General features: G+C 35.2%; 1 non-coding gene across 1 annotated transcript; it reads left to right on the top strand.

The window, feature by feature from the left end:
• Window positions 1–191: 191 nt before the first annotated feature.
• Window positions 192–355, top strand: LOC115893363. The gene has a single exon (XR_004053375.1). It is a non-coding gene; the product is annotated as a U1 spliceosomal RNA (small nuclear RNA).
• Window positions 356–23,659: the final 23,304 nt, after the last annotated feature.

The raw sequence follows: 23,659 nt of genomic DNA, 5'->3' as shown, positions 1-23,659 counted from the left end.
AATTTAAAAAAACAGATCCAAATGTTACCAAAAGGTCTAAGCTTAATGCTTTCTTTGTAACATAAAAAAAAAAAAAAAAAAAAAAAAGAAATAATAAGGAGGAGAAATAGCAGAAATTAATGAAATTGGAACAAAAAGTAAATAACAGAAACAATGAAACAGCTAGCTGGTTCTTAAAAAGACTGACAACAATACTTACCTGGCAGGGGAGATACCATGATCACGAAGGTGGTTTTCCCAGGGCGAGGCTTATCCATTGCACTCCGGATGTGCTGACCCCTGCGATTTCCCCAAATGTGGGAAACTTGACTGCATAATTTGTGGTAGTGGGGGACTGCGTTCGCGCTTTCCCCTAAAAAAAAAAAAAAAAAAAAAAAAGAGACTGACAAAATTCACAAACTACTAGCAAGACAGATGGAGAAAAAATAGAAGAAAAAATTACCAATATCACAAATGAAACAGGGACATCACTATAGACTTTACGGACACCAAAAGGATAACCAAGAAATACAATAAAGAACTGTATACATGTGAATTTAGCAATTTTGGTGAAATGAGCTAGTTTCTAGAAAAACACAAACTACTGCAATTCATGCAATATAAAATCAGTAAGTTAAATAATCCTATAACTCTTAAGAAAATTAAAATTTTAATTTAAATAATACACCAAAAAAATCTAGGTTCAGATGGTTTCACTGAAGAATTATTTCAAATGTTTAAAAAATTAATATAAATTCTATACAATCCCTTCCTGAAAATAAAAGAGTAAAGAATACTCCAATTTCATTTATTAAGCTAGAATTGTCCTGAAGCCAAAATCATACAAAGACATAGAAAATACAAAGACAAAATATAAACTGCAGACCATTATCTGTCTTGAATATAGACACAAAAATCTTTAGTAAAATATTAGCAAATATAAATCAGTAATATATTAAAAATATCATGATTAAGTGGGTTTTAATCTAGAGATACAAGGCTGGCTTAATTTTGAAAATAAAATAGTGTAGTCCACCATATTAACAAGTTAAAGCAGAAAACTCTCATGGTCATATCAGTGGATTCCAAATATACACATATATATGTGTGTGTATATGCTTGAATATTTTTCCAAATTCAACATTAATCATGATATAAACTCTCAGAAAAATGAGAATAGAGGAGAACTTCCTGAACTTTATAGAGAACATCTATAAAAAACCTACAGCTAATGTATACCAATGGTAAAAGACTGAATGTTCTCTCCTAAGATGAACAGCAAGGCTAGTGTCTCTGCTTTTATTCAGTCACCCTTATTTAACTTAGGACAGGAAGTTCTAGCCAGTACAATAGGGAAAAGAAAGGAATAAAAAGCATGCTCATTGGAAAAGACAAAATAAATAGTGTCCATTCGCAGATGACATATTTGCCTACAAAGAAAATCTCAAGAAATTGTGAAAAACACTCCTAGAACTAATAGGTGATTTCAGCAGTGTTACAGAATGCAAGATAAACATACAAAGTTGGATTGAATATCTATATACCAGTAACAGATATGTTGACATTGAAATTAAAATGTCATTTCCAATCACTCAAGAAAAGAAAATACTTAGGAGCAAATCTAACAAAACACGTGCAGGAGTGTATGCTGCAAACTGCAGAATGTTGATGAAGGAAATCAAAGGAAATGTAAATAAACATAGAGAGATTTCATAGATTAGAAGACTCAACATCCAGTCTGTGCAACACTGTGAAACCCTCTATCTACAAAAAATACAAAAATTAACTGGGCATGGTGGCACGCACCTGCCTATAGTCCCAGATCCTCAGGATGCTAATGTGGGAGGATCACTTGAGCTTGGGAGGCTGAGGCTGCAGTGAGCCCGACCACACCACTGCAGTCCAGGCTGAACGACAGAGTAAAACCCTGTCTCAAAAAACAGTCAAACAAACAAAACAAGACTCAACATGGTAAGGATGACAGTTTCCCCAGATATATATACAGGTTTTAGATAATTCTTATCAAAATCTCACCAAGATTTTTGTTGATATAGAAAATAGAATTCTAAAATTTATGTTAAAAGACAAAGAAGTCTTAATAGCTAAAACAATTTTGAAAAAAAGAAAAAGAAAAAAAATCAAGTGGGAGGAACCCATCGACCTAAGATGCATTTTATAGCTACACTAATCAAGACTAAGTAGTGTTAGTGGAATGAAAGGACAAATGGAGTGAAACAGAGAATGCAGAAATACAGTATATCCCCATATATATATATATACAGCCAATTAATTTTTGACAGAGATGCGGAAGCACTTCAATGGAGAAAAGACAACCTTTTCAGCAAATGATGCTGCAGTAATTGGACATCCATAGGCAAAACAATCAAACAAAAAGACCGTGGGAGAAGTCTCATGCTTTATTTAAAAAAACAAAACAACAACAAACAAAACGAAACAAAGCAAAACCTCCAAATGAATTCACAGACTTCAATGTAAAATATAAAACTAAAATAGTTTTGTTACAAAAAAAAAAAAAAAAACCCTAGAAGAAAATACACAGGATCTACAGGTTGACAGAATTCTTAGCCTTGGTACTAAAAGCACAATTCATGAGAAAAAGTTGAAAAATTGAACTTGATGAAAATTAAAAATTTTTGCTCTGTTAAAGCTCCATTAACAGGGTGAAAACACAGAGTGGGTAAAAATTCTTGAAAAGTACATATCTGACAAAAGGTGATGTGTAGAATATATTAATAGCCCTTAAAAGTCAAGGGGAAAATAACAATCTGATTAGAAAATGGGCCAAAGATATGAAGATGAATTTCATTGATGAAAATACACAGATATAATTAAGCACATGAAAAAACGTTCAACTGTATAAGCTGTTAGAGAAATGTAAACTAAAACCACAGTGAGCTATCTCTATACGCATGTCAAGGTATATTTTCTTATTCTAAAATAAGAAAATAGTGATAACCCAAATCATGGCAACGATACCAAAAAACTAGATCACTCACATATTGCTGTCACTCTGGAAAATAGTTTAGCAGTTTTTTAAAGAAAACTGAACACGCAACTAGAAGCTGCTTTATCTCCAAGAAATGAAGACTTATTTTCACACAAAAACCTGGACTTGAATGTTTATAGCAGCTTTATTTATAATAGCTCCAAACCAGAAAATATCCAGATATTCTTTAACAGGTAGAGGGTTAAATAAATATGGTATTTCCATACTCTGGAATACTCAGCAATAAAAATGAATAAACTTATGATGCACAGAGCAACATGGATGAATGTCCAGATAATTATCCTAAGTGAAGAAGAGTACTTCTCAAAAGGTTGTATAGTGTAATTCCCTTTATAAAGCATTTTTGAATTGGCAAAATTATAAAAATGGAGAAGAGATTAGGGGTTAACAGGTGCTAAGGAAGTGGTCAAGGTGAAAGGAGAGTAGGTCTGGCTGCAAAAGAGCTACATGAAATGTCATGTGTTGATGAAAATACTGTGTATTTTAACTGTATTCATGTCATTATCCTGTTTGTGATATTGTATTTTTCAATATGTTACCATTAGGGAAACTGGATTAGGGTACAAGAAATCTGTCTTCATTGTTTCTTAATGATTGCAAGTAAATTTACAATTATCTTAATTAAATTAAATAAATTAATTGAAAGCTTAATTAAAAAGAACACAACGCATGACTTATGAGATAAATGGATTGAGACAACACTCCAAAACTTAGTAACACATAATAAAGATAGGAACCTAATTAAAATAGTAGCAGTTTTACACATTTTAAGTGGTCAAGAAATACATAAACACTATGTTAAATATTCCATTTCATCTTAAGAAAGAAAATTCCTTAAAGCCTAAAGAATTCTGTGCTTACTCAACCACTGGGAAAGGTTTTATAATATGATTAATATGGTTTTTGTAATTTCAAAACTATTACTAAGTTATTATGTGCTTGCATGGGAAGAAAAATATAAGCCAACTTTTTAAATATCTTAACTTTACAATTTTTGGGGGTAGGTTATAGGAATAATCAATAGCATATTATAAACTTACACAAGAATGAAATTCAGTTCTCATATAATCTTGTCATTTATTCAGTTGGTTTGGTCTGTCATGAGGTAGAGAAATATAACAGCTTTTTTAGTACGAGACTGTTATACATTCAGTGTAAAATAATTTAGATTTATAAAGTATTATTTTTTTTACAGACTAACCCTGTAGAGACTTGACAAAAATGGGAAAATACAAGTATCTTGGCTTCTTTTTAAGCTGATCTTTGTAAAGTGGAGTTCTTCCAAAGTAAGCATTTATACTACCATTTTGAGGAAAATGTAATATTGAAATCTGTATGACTGTGCATTAACTTAATCCATGTGTGCCTATGTTTAGCAACCAGCTAGAGAATTAATATCCATCCCTTCCCTAGTGATAAAGACTCAAATTTCTTACAACATTGTAAAGCCTTCTTAACTAAATCATGGTTATGCTAATAAATTCATATCTTAAAGGGCTTAAACACAAGAGAATAAAGACTTAATAATGAAATTTAATGGATTACAATCCATTTAAACTGTACATTCAGAAAGACTTTGTTTCATCAGGGAACTTTCTCTAGGTTAATAAATGATAATTTTTTGTCCTGCATGTAAGAAATAACCCTGGATAACCACACAAGCAAGGTCAGCTCACTGATCAAAATACTAACAGGGAAGTTACGGACATGAGGTGCTTTAAGGGCAATTTATCTCCAGACCTGGACCATGACCTCGACACAGGACACTTTTTCCCTCTCTTACAAAATAGCTATTTACAGTCAGTTTGTTTTTGAATGACTCATTTGAGAGAAGTAGCTTTTCATACCTAAAGATGAAAAATACTCGTAAGGGAAACATGTCAAGTTACTCCCTCATCTTCTTATTGCTTGTGGCTCTCAAAAACACAAACCACTTTGATAGTGGGATTAAATAAGTCAGGAAACAAAAGATTTGGCCATGAGTCAGTTAAGCTGGGTTTTGGAGTTAGGTCCTGTAAACCCCAAGAGATCCTCTTTGTTCCATTGGCAAACCAGCTGCCTTACTGCTTTAGAATGCTCTGAAAGTTATTTAACTGACCCATACCAAACTGACCAGTCACTCTGAACAAATTAACATTTGTGAATAAGAAATACATAAATTGGGGAAATGGACAAGGTTTCACTCAAGAGGTGGAACTGGAAGGAAAAACTGTGACTCCTCTGAAAGAAAATAGCCACAGGTGAGGTGGAAGTCTGGGAGACAGGACCTATCTGCATATTAGAACCTAGAGGTAGAGAGAGCAGGGGTTATGGCTAAGTGTAAGGCTGTGTCTGGCCATTAGAGGGCACACACACACACACCTAAAATTCCCAATTGTGAGCATGTAGATTTGGGAAAGGGAGGACCATGACACATGGCAAAGAGCTACATCACTGTGAGCCAGCAATCGGCAGTGCAACAATGTTGTGTAGTGCAACATCCTTTAGAAAGAGCTGGTTTCAAAAGTGAAGAAGAAAAAAAATAACAATAGTAGAACATCAGCACTTGAAAAATTTACCATGACAAAGGTATTGGTAATAGCAAAGATGACCATAAACACATCTGATTATACGCATAGGTGGTATAAATCTCAAGCCACATAATTCAGGTATATTGAGAATGATAAGTTGTTCTATTACTCAATTTTATATTTTACATCCTCATTCAGCTAGAATGGAAGAAACTGAAATAATAATTTCTCAGGCTCTTTCTTGATCCATGCATCTGTGTTCAAGTGGCAGGAGCCTAAAGAACTGCCAAAGGGTCATTTCTAGTTATTTCTTCACTCTTGTGAAATGCCAGGTCATAATTTATTGCTCTTTAACCAGTCCTTTTGTGCCCCAGAGCTCTCAGTGACACATTAGTGATATACTTGGGATCACAGGGATTAGTTTGCCATGTTCTGCTTTCCTGGGAGGGCAGAAGCCTCAATGAGGATGCCGGAAACTTGCTACCCTAGACCTGCCACTTGGATGGTAGTTGGTCTTGAATTAATCCTGGAGGACTTCCTCATCCCCATGGCTCTTCTCAGAATCCCCATTGCAGGTTCTCTCTGCAGAAGACCCATTAGTATCTAAAGTTTCTCAATTTAGTTTCTTCTCTCCTTTCTCCTTCAAACTGGGGCTGTTTTTAACTATCTGGACCACTTCAGCAAATGGAAATAGATTAAACTACATATTTTGGCGGAAACCTTAGTGCCAGAGGTTACACAAGTCTAGCCAACAATAGGTGGAAATGTCCTAGTGTATATGCCTGGTATCTTCTTAGTTTACATTAAAGAACAAGGTTTGTGGAGATAAAAATCTCAAACTACAACTCTTTTTCCCTGTCTTCTAATCGGTTGAATCTTTCTCCTGGAGCAAAGAGCAAAGAAAAACCTAAACGTTTTAATATGGGGAAAATGGGTGAGTAGAGGAGCAAAAGGAGAACTTACAGGAGAATCATAGAGAGAGAGAGAAAGAGAGAGAGAGAGAGATATCAGCAGATCAGGAGATAGATTGGCAGATAGATAGATGATAGATAGGAAGATAGATAAATAGATAGATCAGGAGATAGACCAGCAGACAGGTAAGTAGATAGATAGATAGATAGATAGATAGATAGATAGATAGATAGATAGATAGATAGACAGATAGCAAAAATAGGTAGGCAGGTAGAGAGACAGATGGATAGATAATGACTCTGCCATATAAGTTAGACTTCTAGCACATCATGATGATGACACTCAAGAATACCGAGTTATGAATTACCTTGAAGGCTGTAGTAGCATGCTACTGGATAAAGCCAAGAAGAAATCACATCCATTTTAACCCACTATTTAAGATCTTGGAGTGACTGCCATGGTGTCCTCACAACCCAGTAAATGCTTATCTTCTAGAACTGTCTATAGTATGGCCATCGAAATACTACTTAGCACTGATCCAGGTGGTCAGAAATCCTAAAATGTGAGAGACACATGATTTTGTTATTAATAATAATGTTAAATAAACTCGGTCGATACTTGACCAAAGGTTATGGAGCATGAAACAAATGTAGATCAAAAGCACATAGAGGCTTCATTTATATCCAATTTTTATTTTTAGGTGGTCTTTCTAGTAACCACAAGACAACTAATATTTAATATAGTATTTATTAAAATTGCAAACAAATAGCTGTATATCACAAGGTATTTCCATTTAGTTCAGTCAAAACTTGTGCATATGGCAACAATTAATGCTAAATACCCAACAGTAGTTGTATAAAGTAGTTAGGTTTACTTGTTTATAACTCCTTTAGGTGTACAAGTTAGTGTTAGGGAAACAACTCAATCTCTATAGGAAACTCAGGGTTTCCTACCGCATCTAAGAAAGAGCAAAACTGGTAAGATACAGGTCAAAAAATATTTTAATATCCTCTATAAGAGTATCAAACAATTATTATGTGTCATTTTATTCAACATGTAACTCATTTAATCTTTAGTGAGTAATAGACTATGATTATCTTCATTTACAAATAAGGAAGCTGAGGCACTGAGAGGTTGCATAGCTTGTCCAAGTCAGTGGATGAGCCAGGATTTACAACCTGGCAGACTGCTATAGTCTATGAACTTACCTTCTTCCCTCCACACCCCAGATACTCCAGTTTCCTTGGACCTTGTAATTAACATGAGTTCAGAGACACTAGGCCTTCAAAGTGGCATTTACATTTAAGAACAGTCAAAGGTAATAGTTGTGGTGTTGAGTCAAATTATTAGAGATTTTAAATAAATTTATGTTTACTTATTTGTACTAATGAAAATATTAATTTGTTCACTTGATTGAAGCCTTCACATATGAGGATATATTATTTACATATGTACATTTGCTGAACATTTCTTTATGACTTTGTCTAAAGATTTTCTCCCTTCTTAGTGACTAGTTATGGACAATTTGAGTTTATGATAATTTCCAAAGTATCATATGGAAATATGAAGTGCAAGACATTAATTGGGGTCTTTAGGCAAAACCAAAAATGTAAGTTTAATTGACTTTCCTAAAGAAATCCACAGATCAAATCTTCCAGTCGTATATAATTTTAGAAAGTGTGGTATGTGGTAGGGAGTGAAATTATGAGTCAGTAGACTAGAATGTGTTTGGTTGCAGTGTGATCTTGGGAAAGTTACTTAACTTTTCTAACCCTCAATTTCCTAATTGTAAAATATAAATAAAAATGTGAGTCAGATGAGTTGGCTCACACCCATATCCCAGCACTTTGGGAGGCTGAGGAAGATGGATTGCTTGAGTCCAGGAGTTCGAGACCAGTCTGAGCAACATAGGGAGACTTCGTCTCTACAAAAAAATTATGCAGGCATGGAGGCATGTACCTGTGGTCCAAGCTACTCAGGAGACTGAGGTGGGAGAATCACTTGAGTCCAGGAGCTTGAAGCTGCAGTGGGCCACGATGGCACCACTGTACACCAGCCTTGGCAACAGAGTGAGAACCTGTTTTTTTGTTTGTTTGTTTTTTAGTGTCTATATAGGTCTCTGTGAAGATAAATGAGATAAAGTACAAATCCATCCTGAAAAATGGTGGTACCTTCTCAACTAATATTAGCTATTACCCCTATTTGGGCAAGAACATTATAATGGTACCTAGAAAAATGTTTTGTCACCAAATCACTGAGGTCAGCAAATAGGGTGTCTTTTGGGCCTGAAAAGTTCTTGTCATGACTTTCATGAATTGCAGAAAAGTATATCCTCTTTGGTCAGATTGCCTGGATTTATATCCTGTATCTGCCACTTACTAGCTGGTGATTCTGGGCAAGTTGCTTAATGTCTTTGTATTTCTGTTTACTCACTTATTTAATGTGTGTAATAATAGTACTCTCATTAGTTGTTATGAAGATAAAATAAGTTAATATTTATAGATTTTGAAAGTAGTGATTTATACACAATTACTACTACATAGGTGCTTGTTAATAACTACCTTCACAATGTCTTGCTCACTTAAACTCTAATAATGGTATTAGACTGTATGGTTTATTTAGTCACATACATTTCTGGCATTTTTTTGGTTTACGGCTCAAATAGAAAATTATATCATACCTTGGAGAGATAAGCAGAAGTGAAAGCTTTCAGATATTCTGCAAATATTATTTACAGAGCTGAATAGTTCACCTTCATGCTGCTGACAAGTCTTGATTGATTTACTGTTTTTGAAATGTGGTGTCCATTGTGTATTTAAACAGACATAATACAAGTAAAATTTTGAATTTGTTATATGTTCTCAAAGATGTCTGACATTATATATCATACACATAAGAATTTGTGTTAATACAGGAAAGAGAAAGCCTGTATAAAAGTGCAGTTACATTGGTGTTGACGATTGTGATTATTAGACACACACACACACACGCGCACACATGCACACATCTTATTTCTGTAATAACAGAGGATTATAGAAATAGGTAATCATGGGTCCAAATCTGCAATTTCTTCCAATCCTCAAGAGTTCTATCTTGCTAATCTGCAAGCTGTTGCTAACCAATAAAATTGCCCCTCAAATATAAACCCCATTCTCCATGCTGGATTCAAAGATTCTAACCCTATTTTTCATCCCAGTGTATGATTAGATGCTGGCTGATTGAGTTTCTCATACAAGTGATGAGACACCTTGTCAAGGTTACAGTCAGTAACTCAAACACTCATCTCGTATCATTTAGAGTTGGAAGGTGGTAGTTGCATTTATTTCTGTTAAGTGAGCATTGGAGATAAATGGCAGGGTTTATTTTCCAACTTAACACTTTTGTGAAGGTGAATAATGGATAGCTAAAAGCACCGGTGATATCTTAACAAAAAAGAATGGGAACTTGGATTTAGCCTGCTTTATCTGTCTAAAATAATATTCCCTATTTTTACCTGTTATTGACCTCTCAGTTGTACCCTATTCTGTAAGCTTATTTTTTGGCAAAAACAAAAAATGTCAGAATCAAAGAAGAGGTCATTAAGTATTTCATCTGTGGAGTGTGGACCATGTCATATACATGCTTAATATATTTTGTCAGAAGGTAACATGTACTTTGAAAGTGAAATTTAAAAATAAATCTTTTAAGAATATTGTTATGAATGGAAGCTTAAAAGGAGTGCTTTCCAGATCAAACTGAAGTCCACAAAATATGACATGATGATAATATGGCTAGGCTTCAACACGGAAAGAACAAGCATAGTTTCTTTGTAAGAAGCCACTGGTGAGCATCGTGATAACCAACTCAGATGCAAATGCCATCAAGAGAGAATACAGTTCTTTCTAGTTTCCTTGTAGAAAATGGCCATTTTGTAAATGGCAAGAAATGACTTTCAAAACTTTGATGGAAAGAATGTGATCTCTGCCTGCAGATACTCAGTAGTGATTCTCCTGACTTGTGCTGAAGGGGGAGCAGGGTGGTTAAACGTGACCAACCCACTGACTTTAAAGCACAACAAAATATGAGTTTTTAAACACCTACTCCCTTTGGCCATTCCTGCCTCTTGGTTTAACTATTGATCTCATTACCAAAGTCAAGCAAAATTACCCTAGCTGCTAAGGTTTGTGAGAAAACACAGTGAGGGAAAGGTTAGTGGAACCCATCTCTTGACTGCTGAATGCCTAGGGTCCTTTTACATGGCAGGGTGATACATTGTTCCCTGTGCTTTCCTTGCTATAATCCTACTGTTCTACAAACCAGTATATAATTTTTAAATCTATCTCATTATTAGCACATTTCAATAAAGTTCAAATTTGTATAGACTCAAAGCCATTAACATTTTGTAGCACATTCTGGGTGGCACATTTCTCATTCAGAAAAATGTCTACAGAGGAACGCTCTTCTGATATATTACACTCCTTGGTTCATCATTTAAAACTTGAGACATCCACCAGCATATACATCTTATTTAAAGTGTCAAAAGAGGGCAAAAAATTGCACTGACATAAAGAGCCTTGTTACTTAAACTTCAGGGATCACTGCATCCATTTTCCTTTTTCTCTGTTAACTGTTTTTTTCCCCTACTTTTCTCTCTGTTCATTCATTTTCAAATGAGAACCAATAAGGAGACAGAGAGGATGGGTAAGTATCTTTTAAAACATAGTATTCAAACCCAATATTTGAGGGAAAAATATCAAAATGATTTGTTCATGCATAAACAGGGCAACCTAGAAATTTTCTAGATCCTTAGAAGCATTTTTTTTGCAGATTCATAGCATTGCAAACTAATAAAATTATCTTAAGATAGATAAAGCTGAAAAAACAATTGAATTATTTTTATTTGTATAGGAAGACCCAGTAAAACTGTTAAAGTCTGCAGTGGTTTTTTCTGAGTCTGAAAATTGAGTGTTTATATCTTTCACCACTGTTTAGGGATTTGTTATGGAATAAATTATAAAAGAACATCAATATCATGTGGCTTAGTACAGGCACTGTATAATTGCTTGCTTTATATACATCTGGGTGTATTTTGGAATATGATGGATAATCATCTCCAAAGTGTCATGGGAAAGGCTCTGCTGAATGACTCTCCATTTTCTTATTCTGATATTATACAAGTTACCACTTGAGATTTATTGTCTGAATGGTTCTCAAACTTTGCTGGACTCTAATTTGCTTAGGAAGCTTGTTAATAAGGATGTCCAGGGCTCAAATGCAGAAGAGCCTGGGATACAGTCTTGACTTTTGCAATTTTATACACTTCTTATACGATTCTGATGGGTACTACATTTGGGAAATATTGAGTTCATGTAATTCTTCAGGGAATTTCTGTTAAACACAAATGTTTTTGGATATATTATAGCACATTACCACATGCTAGATTTAATACCTTTTCTGATTTATTTCTGCCTCATAGGATGGTGCTCAGGAAAAAGAACAGTGGTGCATAGTAAACTCGCTGGAAGGAGAGACAGGCAATGGGGAATTGCGTGGGAGGATGGAGAAAATTTTGATTTAAAGCATTTGCGAATTCTGTGGTGTAAATATTCTTATCATGGCTGATGTTAAGCCATTAATGGATTGAAAACCTGCTCATAAAATATTGGAATATCTAACAATCATCCCTTGTGAGCCAATGAGATGTGGCTTCTGCTTTCCACTGAGACTATGAGTAATTACTTTTCAGAAGAAGAGAAGATAGTCTCTGAATATATGGTCTAAGGTCAATAAGGTGAGACCAGAATGTGATGCTGTGTTGAAGACACCTGGGGAAGGACTATGGTTAAAACACACACACACACACACACACACACACACACACACACACACACACACGAAGGGAACTGTGTTTTCAACAGGGTTTTATTTGGGGCATGGTTCCCTGGGCCTGTTGAGAAGACTGTATGGATGGGGAAACTCCAGGAGGATGACTGAGGTCAGGATTCAGGTTAATGGTTTTGTGTAGGCAGCTGAAAAAGAGGCATTTTAGAGAAGAGTAGATGAGCCATTAACCAGAAACCTAACAGGTAAAAAAAAAATCAAGAAGTAGATCAGTCAAGATGCCAAAGCCAGAGAATGTAGAGAGCTAAAGTCTCTTGGGCAGACAAAGGCATACAGAGATAAGAAAAGTTACAGATGAGACTGAATGCCAATTCAGGGCAAATATCAGGAGCCTAGGGACTAATTGTGTGCTACATTCATGCAGTGTTAAGAACAAAGGATCTGTTAACAGAGAAGAGCTGTGTGGATAACTAAAATTACTGAAATACAGAGATAAAATCCATGTAAAGGGGAAACTCAAATTGTCTTAACTGGAGTGATGACTTCCTACACTGCAATATCAGTGTTATGGTGTGAACTTTCTGACATACACTGAGGATACCTCTTCAATTCTTATGTCCATGACTTGGAAACCACTTTCTGATGAAAGATTTCCCTTGTGGTTTAATATTTGAGGTTCCTTTTTCATATACAATATCAAAAAATAGCTGCACAGCTTCCTGAAATAACACTAACACAACATTCTCTGTTAGGGATCTTCAATTAATTTATTAGCCTTATACTCACAGGGGCAAACCCTTGGGATGTCTATGAGCTTTTGTTATTTTAACTGAAAGTCACTTATAAAACAAGAAGGATTATTACTTTCTCTACTACCCAGTCCCCTCAGGATGAGGAAGTGATCCCTCTTATCTTAGGCAGAAAAATGAAGGATCAATGATTCATGACATCTTAAGAGTACCATAGGGGTTAATGAACATGATGGGAGGACAACCAGTTTTCCTTTTTCTCAAAGAAATGCCTGCTATAACTGCATTAAAAAACTGATATAATATGTTAGGATAAAGATACTATTTCAAGAAGCAATTTGACTCTTTGTTATAATGAGAATTACTTCATATAATGAATTATAAGGAAAAGGAAATAGAGCTGATTTGTATTCACAGAAACAAATGCTGAATGAATAGCTTTATTACGAATGTATATTCATTTTCTTATTTGATTTTGTCCAAATAATTTCTCACCCTGACACTCATCTTGCAATACGATCCAGCATAAGGATTTAGAGAAAAACAGTACTGTCTCTTACTGGTTTTGTATGTGAGCTGCTTCCCCAAACCAAATTGCTTCATGAAAAAGAATAGGAGATTTGATATCACAGAATTAAGAGGAATATGCTATTTATAACTGCCAGCCTTGAGAATCTCAGATCAAAAGCCAATCTAAAAAAATACCTTGAGATATTAAGACAGGTTATTTTACACCATAAATTCCAAGAACATACTTTATTTTCCACAGCTTTCCTCTGTCCTTTAATTTGGATCCTACTAATTTAATTTGTGTAATAATCATGACAAGGGTTGGGTTAGAATGCAATCTTTCATTTACAATAATTTAACAATAGTCAGAAATAGCATAGTACAAAGAAATTTTGTTTGCCTGATAATCATAAAATAATAATATGAAAAGGTAATTGGACCTTAAGTTTCTTGGTAATCAGGGGAAAAGAAAATATTTTTGATTGTATGATTATCATCAGAAGTGAGAAAGCACACCAATTTTTCAGATAAAATATTATTTTCTCCTGGAATTCTAAATTAATCCATATGGGAGACACTGAATATCATCACAATTTAAGCCCTCAATAATTATAGTAAAGGTAATATGCCCTTAAGCTGATAGTTCCACAAAAGATGAATCATGTAGTTCATACACATGGCTTTGTATTCAGTCAGTGGATCTTAGTACTCTGCAAAAATCAAATTCTATAATAATTGCCAAAATTAGAATAGATAATAGTCTCTTAATTTCTTCATTCTTGGTGGATTCTCTTTTTTAAAAAATAAAAGGCAAAATCTATTAGCTGGTGATCTTAGTATATTAGAACCCGTATATGTAAGAATAGCGTCTTCTGACATTACTTTACAAGTGGATGATGACAGCTTTACTTCCTCTTGAGAAAGGATGCCCTATGTGAAAATCTATCTACTTTTCCAGAAAAGTTGTATTGGAGTTCATCAAAGCCATTAGAATTGACATGTAAACATACCAGTGAATTTTTATGCATATCAAAGGAAATAATGCTTCAATCATATTATTTTACAATCAAAAATTATACTAATTACAGGTAAGAGACTTATATATCACTACAAATGTTACTTTTTTTTCCAGAAATACATCAAAGAGGTAATCTTTGTGTTCAGAATAGCACAATTGTAACTTAAATTAATTTTTCAAGGAGAAAATAAAAATAATTACAGAGAATGAGACAGATTTGGTTGCTTTGCAAATAACATTTGTAATTGTTTAAGAGAGGACTTTTTTGAAAAAAATTATGTGAGTTAAAAATGACTATGTATAACGGCTCTAGTGTTCTTACAGTTTCTAAATAATATATTTTAAATCTATTATCAGTTGTAGATAATTGTTAGAAAGATAAAGACACAGTTCCTATGAAACAGAAAAAAATGATGATTTTTATAAAATTTGAAACTTTTTTAGAGATCAAAAATCTGAATATCTGAAAGAGAAGATTTGAGCTTCTATCATCTTGGAGGTCTTTTTCTAGAAATCTCTTTGGGTTTGTGCTGACTAGAGGAGACAATAAGTATAACTCCACCTTGGAGTGACCAGATTGAACAGTTTAAATCCTACTCATTAGCAAATGAAGGCTGCTGTCAAATAATAACAATACATGTGAATAAAATTGTAACAGCACACTAAATAAGTTCTTTTAGAGGGAAATAGTTCTGTGAGCAGACACTAAATCAACAGTGATTATATTATCTTACAAGTGTCTATCGACAGCTTTTTGGGGGTTACTCTAACATCCTGAGCAAAATACATACTGAAAAGTAAAAGAGTAAGGTTAAAAATATATTTTAAAACAAAATCCCCAAATCCTGAATTTTGACCTTCTCATTGAAAAAGAAATTGAACTACGTAAATTGAACTAAACACTATTATTCTATTAGTTTGCATTTGAGATCAAATGTTCATAGTTGTATATGGATGTAAATCTGTCCCAATAACCAATAAAGAAGCTAGATTGTTCTTCTGTGCCTGGCTTATTTCACTTAAAATAACGATCTCTAGTTTCATCCATGTTTAAAGTGACTGGCTCACATTCTCTCTTATGGGTAAATAGTACTCCAGTGTATATAAGCACCACATTTTCTTTGTCCATTCATCTGTCGATGGACACTTAGGTTGCTTCTAAATCTTAGCTTTGTAAACAGTGCTGCAACAAACGGAGGAGTGCAGACATCTTTGATACACTGATGTCCTTTGTTGGAGGTATACTCCCAGCATTGGGATTGCTGGATCATACAGTAGCTCAATTTTTAATTTTTTGAGGAACTTCCAAAATGTTTTTGAATTCTGTTGTCAAAGTGTCCAGTGAAACAGTCATGGCAACTTTATTTGCAAAGATCACAAGCTATTGGACTACTGAACTTTTTGTGATGATGGACACTGGGCTGTGTTTTCCTGGAAGCCCCAGTTTAGGAATTCTAGACTCTCTGAGAGAGGAGCCTGAAGAGAAGAGCAAGAGAGTGATGAAGAGCTCGCTGTCTGGTTCCTCGCCTGACGGGTGCCATTGGCTTGTGGTTTTGTCTCTGAACTGGGATTTCTGGTAAACAAACAACATGTTTGGAGGGTTCTTGCTTAATTTTACCCTACATACTCAAAACTGTTTGTCTGAGTTCAGTAAATATGTAAACACAAATAACCAGTAAAGCATTTGACATCAAGCAGATGCTTATTTTGGTCTAAGTATTTTGACCTCCAAAAGTATATTGAAAATTCCAGCCATTAACCAACTTGAGGGAAATAACAGAATCTAACACATTGTGCTTTGCTGTAAGGTTGGTACACAGTAAAGTGCATAGGAAGTTTAAGACAACAGATTTTTGTTGTGTTGTTGTTAAATGATAGATAGAAATATTCATTTGTCCTCAACATTAATTTTATATTTTTAAAATTGAACTATTAACTTTCTTAGTGTTTTGTTTGTGAACTTTATACATTACACAACAGCTTGAAAATACAACTATCATTATCAACTTTAGAGAAGTAAGAGACATGATATAGAGCAGGGATCCCCAACCCCCAGCCACAGACCAGTACCAGTCCTCCCGCTGTGCGCCTGGTCCATGGCCTCTTAGGAACCTGGCTGCACAGCAGGAGATGAGCAGCTGGCAAGCAAACATGACTGCCTTAGCTCTGCCTCCTGTTAGATCATCAGCAGCGGCATTAGACTCTTATAGGTGCACAAACCCTATTGTAAACTGTGCATGTGAGGGATCTAGGTTGCATGCTCCTTATGAGAATCTAATGCCTGATGATCTGAGGTGGAACAGTTTCATCCTGAAACCATCCCCCATCCCCGCCACAAGATTCATGGAAAAATTGTCTTCCACAAAACCGGTCCCTATTGCCAAAATGGTTGGGGACTGCTGACATAGAGAATGAACAATAGTGGTAAAATTACCAATGCACCTCCTGTCACTTTTTCTGAGTTTATACTTTTACTACTTTTGCAAACACCAGTGGATCTTTCTGTCATTTAAGTTTGTTTGCCCCATACTTTCAGATACTTCTCTAGACTGCCCATATTCAAAGCTAATTCCCTCTGCTTAACTACATATAAAGACATACATGATACAAAATAGAGAATTGAAGGAAGTGAGAACTATGGAGGGTGCTTGTATATTATCCCAATTGTCTACTGCTGGGTTACAAACAACCCAACACTCAGTTGCTAGGACTGTAATAGCAATCATTTATCTTGTTGCAAATCTGCAATTTGGAGAGGTTTCTGAGGAGATGTTTATCTCAGCTTTGTGAGACCTCAGCTGGGATTTCTCAGCCACAGCTGGAGGACTCATTCTTATGATGGCTTACACACAAGCCTATCAAGTTGGCAGTGGCCGTCAGCTGGGCAATCAGTTGGGGCTATTGCTGGGGGCCCACATCTTGTCCGTACGGGCTTCTCCATGGTACTGCCTTTACTTTCTCAACACATGGATGCAAAAGTAAGTGTTCAAGAGACAGAAAGTAGAAGTTGACAGTCTCTTATGGACCTAGCAATTGGTACACACCAACTTTTGGCATATTCCTATTGACCAAGCATTTCTGCACCCACTCAGATTCAAGAGGTAGGAACATTGATGCTACCACTGTTTGGGAAAGGTATAAAATATTTTTGACCTCCCTTAATCTATCACATATATATTTCTCACCTTGGTGTCTCAGAATGTTAAATGCTTCTGCCTGTAGATGAAGACACAGTAGGTGACCAACTATACTGTTATTTTTCTGCATTCAAGTTAATTTTCCCAACAGCTTCCTGAGGTCCCTACAGTCTGGTTACTTAATTTGAGAGCTGAAATTTGTCTTAGTATAATTCTCTCATTTTAATAGTAAGAAGAAAGGAAAAAATAATAGTTGTTTGATGGCAAAATTCAGATGGAACCTAGATTTCTAAGAGTTCCCTTTCCTCCATTTAGATTATGCATTTTCTTCAGAAAGTTTTCATTAACCTATACCTAGAAAACCTAGAATGTTTCAACATCATCACAATGTAAATTTACCAGATTGGCCAGCTGTCTCCCAACGAAGCTCTGAGTGAATCAAAGTATATGTACTTGGAAGGTTAAAGAGAAAGAGTGAACTGAATCCTAATCACTAGATCACCATGGGAAAAAGGTGAAATAAATCTTAGAATGATTGAAGACATATGTAAATAATTTGTGGCTAAGGATTGGAGTAGTTGGTGAATAGAATCAGTGAGGTAACAGTAGAAGGAAACATACAAACATTGGGTGATTTAAATGCATGGAGGGGAGAAGTGAAAAATGAATTTTGAGGGAAATTTCTGTTTTACCCTGAGGACAAAAAGAAAAGATTTAACAGGGCTTAGTTTAGTTTAATTCAAGCACTAACCAGAATGAAAGTATAATTATGATATTTTGATCTGTAAATATATAGGATTGAAAGCTCTTTTGCATATGAAATGAAAATGATATGCACTATGCTTTGTTGAAGAATCGTAAGAGATGTCTTAAGTATCACATAAGCCCATCTAAATGTCTTTTACGTAGTACCTTCCTTTATTCAATTCTAGAAGATTTTAAAAACTGCTTGAAATTGATTAGGCCATCTTGGTTCCCTAACCTAATAAAGCTTAGAAAATAGCTTTCACTGTGCTGCAGTATATTGTAATTTAAATTGAGTGATTTTCTAGCCACCACAGGTAAATTATGAGCCAAACCACAGTATGGCCTTAGGTGAACCTATTTGAGAAACGAGTAACTTACATGTTAACTTGTTTTAGCAGAGAAAGCACAGGAGATGCTATTTATTAACCTTGTTCTCTGCAGGTAGAGAATGTATGTTACAGTGCATCTGAGTGGTTGGACTGAACTGACCAATTTGGAAAAACTGACCAGTCACCTCAGAGCTAGGGATACACAAGCAGGTTTAATTATAATTTAGATGTCAATATCAGCCTTTTCCCCAGAATAGTAGAGGTGGTTTGTCGCTGTGTTATATTAAACTAGAATAAGAGTCAACTAAAGCATTCAGCTATTTTTTTTTTTCCTGTGAGTAGCACAAAAATAACCTACCTATAATAGTTGTATACTCACTGCAAGTAATAATATTTTAAAATTAGCAGCTGACATATGTCAGGATCTTTAGCTGAAAGCAGTAGACATTGTGGCTGATTTTAGAAAATGTTGGGGTTATGCAAAGGCAGGTCTGAAAAAATGCCAGACATCCAGGCTCAGGTGTTTGTGATAAAGCCCCAAACCTTACCATGGATCTGGTTCAGTGATGATACCAGGGGACTCACCTCTAAGCAGACACATCTTCCACAGCTTTTACCATGGGCACGCTAACGTGGAACTTGGAACTCTGCAGCTATGAAGGCTGCCATGGCTTCCCACATATCACCCGGATGAATGCTGATGGGTGCCAGCTTTTGTCTAGACTAGTACAAATCATGGGTGGAGCCAAAGTGTCTTGGTCAGCCAATGCTGCCATAGCAAAATGTCATAGACCAGGGGCTTAAACAACCAACATTTTTATTATCTCACAGTTCTGGAGGTTGAAATTTGGAAATTTGAGGACATAATCTTGGAGTGTTCTTGATGGAGACAATTCTTTATGCCAGTTAAGACTGGAATTCTCTCTGTGAGTGGTTTTGAAAAGTAACATAAGTATTTACAGCAATCAAGAGTTCAGCTCAGACATAAATAGACTGATACGAAACAACATTTTTGCAATCATTCTGTCCCATTGGCTTGGATCAGGCCTGTCACTCAGTAGGTAAACAATGGCAGGGGATCCAATGCCTGCTTGTGTACAGTAAAACTAATCCTTAGTTCATAATTGTGCCATGTAATCAGAAGTCACTTGACATTGGCACGAAATAGTGAAAGAAAATGATTTGAACCTAGAATTCTATAATTGGCTCTACTCACATTCTAACAAAAGGGATAAATGAGATTTTTCCAAACAGGTATACACCACAGAAAGAAGAAGTAAATCCATGGGGAAAAAAGTGTGAGTGAATCATTTAGTAAATCTTATATTCAACTCTAAACTTTTTTTGCTTTACGTTTAAAAATATTGTTGTCTATTTTCTACTAAAAACCTAAGACATAATCAAAATAAGAAGAAGCTTCAGTGAATGAATGCTTATATTTTTATTTTCTGGTTGGGAAATAATACAGTGTATCAATATTTATTAGGTCTTGTTTAATAAATGTGTTAGAAATGTGAAAGTAGTCACTAGATTACAATACTGTTTCTACATGTCAGATCATTAGAAGAAAATGTTAGAATTAAGAAAACACAGTTGGCCGGGTGCGGTGGCTCAAGCCTGTAATCCCAGCACTTTGGGAGGCCGAGACGGGCGGATCACGAGGTCAGGAGATCCAGACCATCCTGGCTAACACGGGGAAACCCCGTCTCTACTAAAAAAATACAAAAATCTAGCCGGGCGAGGTGGCGGGCGCCTGTATTCCCAGCTACTCCGGAGAGCTTGCAGTGAGCTGAGATCCGGCCACTGTACTCCAGCCAGGGCGACAGAGCGAGACTCCGTCTCAAAAAAAAAAAAAAAAAAAAAAAAAAAAAAAGAAAGAAAAAGAAAACAGAAAACACAGTCAAAGAAAAAGGCAGAAAGGTAAGAAAAGGAATAAGAAAATGGAGTGAAAAATGTAAGATATCAGAAATATGTAAAATATGTAAAATATCAGGAATAATGCAAAAAGAATCAATAATCACACTAAAGTAGGATGAATTACATCTTTCATTAAGAAGTAAATTCTCATTTGAATTTTGATTAAAAAATAAACACCACATGAAAGAGACAAAGGTTGACAATAACACAAAATTTGAATATAATGCAAGGTTAACAAGTTAGAAGGAAGATGTTAAATAAAATTACAGAGATGTAGCAATACTAAAATTAGATTGAACATTTCTCATTATGTAATATTCAAATGGAATTTTAAAGAAGGATAAAAAGAGGTAGTTAATAATAAATGTTATCTACTCAAAACATATTTGTCACAAATATTTATGTACCCAATAAAAATAGTATTGAAATATATTAATAGCTTTGATTTTTTTTTTTAAGACTGTGTCTTGCTTTGTCACCCAGGCTGGAGTGCAGTGGTGCCACCTTGGATCATTGCAACCTCTGCCTCCAGGGTTCAAGCGATTCTCCCACCTCAACATCCTGAGTAGCTGGGATTACAGGAGTGCAACACTACACTTGGCTAATTTTTGTAATTTTAGTAAAGATGGGGTTTCACCATGTTGGTCAGGTTGATCTGGAACTCCCCACCCCATGACCTGCCTGCCTAAGCCTCCCAAAGTGCTAGGATTACAGGCTTGAGTCCCTGCACCTGGCCAATAGCTTTGAATTTAAAACACCTAGTGAAACATGAAAATATTTGACATATCGCAATCATTGTGGCAGATTTCAACAAATTTTTCTCAGCAATTTTAAAATCAACAAACTATACTGAAGGTTGACTAATAGGAATAAAGTCTGATATGATAAAAAAATTTCCTTCATAGAGTGAAAATTTCTAAAACACAGCTCAATGTAGGAAGGATAGAGACAGTTCATAAAAGAATACAAGTTAAACAGTAAGCATTTAAATAGATATACAAAAGCATTAATAGCTAGGGAAATGCATGTGTAAACACTTTTTTAACTCTATCAGACTTTAAAGAGTGTGGCCGGGCGCACTGGCTCACGCCTGTAATCCCAGCACTTTGGGAGGCCAAGGTGGGCGGATCACGAGGTCAGGAGATCTAGACCATCCTGGCTAACACAGTGAAACCCCATCCTACCAAAAATACAAAAAATTATCCGGGAGCGGTGGCGGCGCCTGTAGTCCCAGCTACTCGGGAGGCTGAGGCAGGAGAATGGCGCGAACCTGGGAGGCGGAGCTTGCAGTGAGCCGAGATCGCGCCACTGCACTCCAGCCTGGGCGACAGAGCAAGACTCCGTCTCAAAAAAAAAGCAAAAACAAAAACAAAACAAAACAAAACAAAAACAGAAAAACAAAAAACTTTAAAGAGTGTGGTAATATCCAGTGTTGGCATGGATACAGAAAGAAGTGATCTCATAGAGTGAGATCATGATTGATTTAGCATGGGAGCAATTTGCCAGCACGAGTCAAAATTAAAAACCTAAAAGAAAACACCTAATCTTTGATCCAGCAATTTCAATGCTATGACTCTATCTTAATGAAATATTTGTGTGTTTAAGAATGCTACTGTAACATTGTTTATATGAATGAAAAATTGTAACTATTCTAAACATCTATCAATTAGGAAACCGGTTGAATAAAACTACAATATATTCACAAAGAATTACATATAGTAGCATGTAAATACTAGAAAAATTACTAGATATCTCTTGATGTCAAACTCTTTAGGAATTGCTGGGACAGGTGGTGGAAAGCAATAAGAAAAAGCATAAGGAGTAATGTTCATGTTTTTCTCGAAATATATATTTGAATTTTTTCAGAAAGGAAATATTAATGTGTCCTATATGTGAAATTAAAAATAACCACAGCAGGCTGAATAGATGTTTACCCCATATTACAATTAAGTGAATTGAATTATTAGGGTAGGTATTAAACCAGTAAGTTGAATGGCTGTGATATGAATTTAGGAAGGTTCTTTTCAAGACCAGTTTAACTGTCTTTTATTAAAAATAGTTAAAAGCCTTAAAGATATTAGTTTTTAGTCATTTATATTCTTTCTCACACTTTGTCATTAACTGGATGCCTGTGCTTTAGCAGATTCCAAAGTATCAATGCGCCTGATTGAAGTTTGACGAACTGGTACATGTCAGTGCATTTCCAGGGTTTTCTCTATGTTGAATTAAATATGATAGCAAGTTGTCATTCTGCCTTATGGTCCATGTCATTTGCATTTGGGGGAAATATAATTTTTCCTGGTAAGCGTAAGTTTAAAAGAAAACATTGAATTGTTTTTAGCTTCTTTCCTGTAAAATGCTACATGTTAAAATATGTCAATCATGTGCATTTTTTTTTTTAGCTTTACAAATGTTACATAATCTGAACAGTTTATTCTGCCAATAAGTTTAGGTAATGGGAATTTTATTGTATATTAGTTGAAATCAATCAAGTTTATAAGGCACATGATAAAAATGGAAAATAATCCAGTCATGTAACTGTAAAACGTAAATGCTGTTTTGCCTGCAGAATTGTTTGGAAATAGGTTTATTATTGCCTTATAAAAGTCAGGAGGTATCCATGATTGATGAAGAGAAAAAAAATCACTACCTTAGTTAGGGATATGTAACATAAACCTGAGGTTCTGACAGAACCTGAATAGTATTTATGGCATATAGCCTAGAGTCTTTTCCCTGGCAGTTTTACAGCTTGGGCTTTATTGTTGAACTACATCATTAGCTAACTATATCATTAGAATTGGGAGTATTTAGCAATTTAGCAAATCCTAGACTGATTGCTTAGGTGCAAACCTAGATTTGTCGCAAAAAGGAATTATTCATTTTTGAGTCACCTAAACAAATCCTGCCCATCATGGCAACTTTAGGTGTTATATCTGGATATAAAGAAAACTACAGACCATTATACCTAATGAAATTGATGCAAAAATCCTTAACAAAATACTA

Source organism: Rhinopithecus roxellana, chromosome 14, assembly GCF_007565055.1.
Source record: "Rhinopithecus roxellana isolate Shanxi Qingling chromosome 14, ASM756505v1, whole genome shotgun sequence".
Lineage (NCBI taxonomy): Eukaryota > Metazoa > Chordata > Mammalia > Primates > Cercopithecidae > Rhinopithecus > Rhinopithecus roxellana.
Note: the sequence above shows the minus strand (reverse complement) of the source record. Positions and strands in the feature narration are given on the sequence as shown.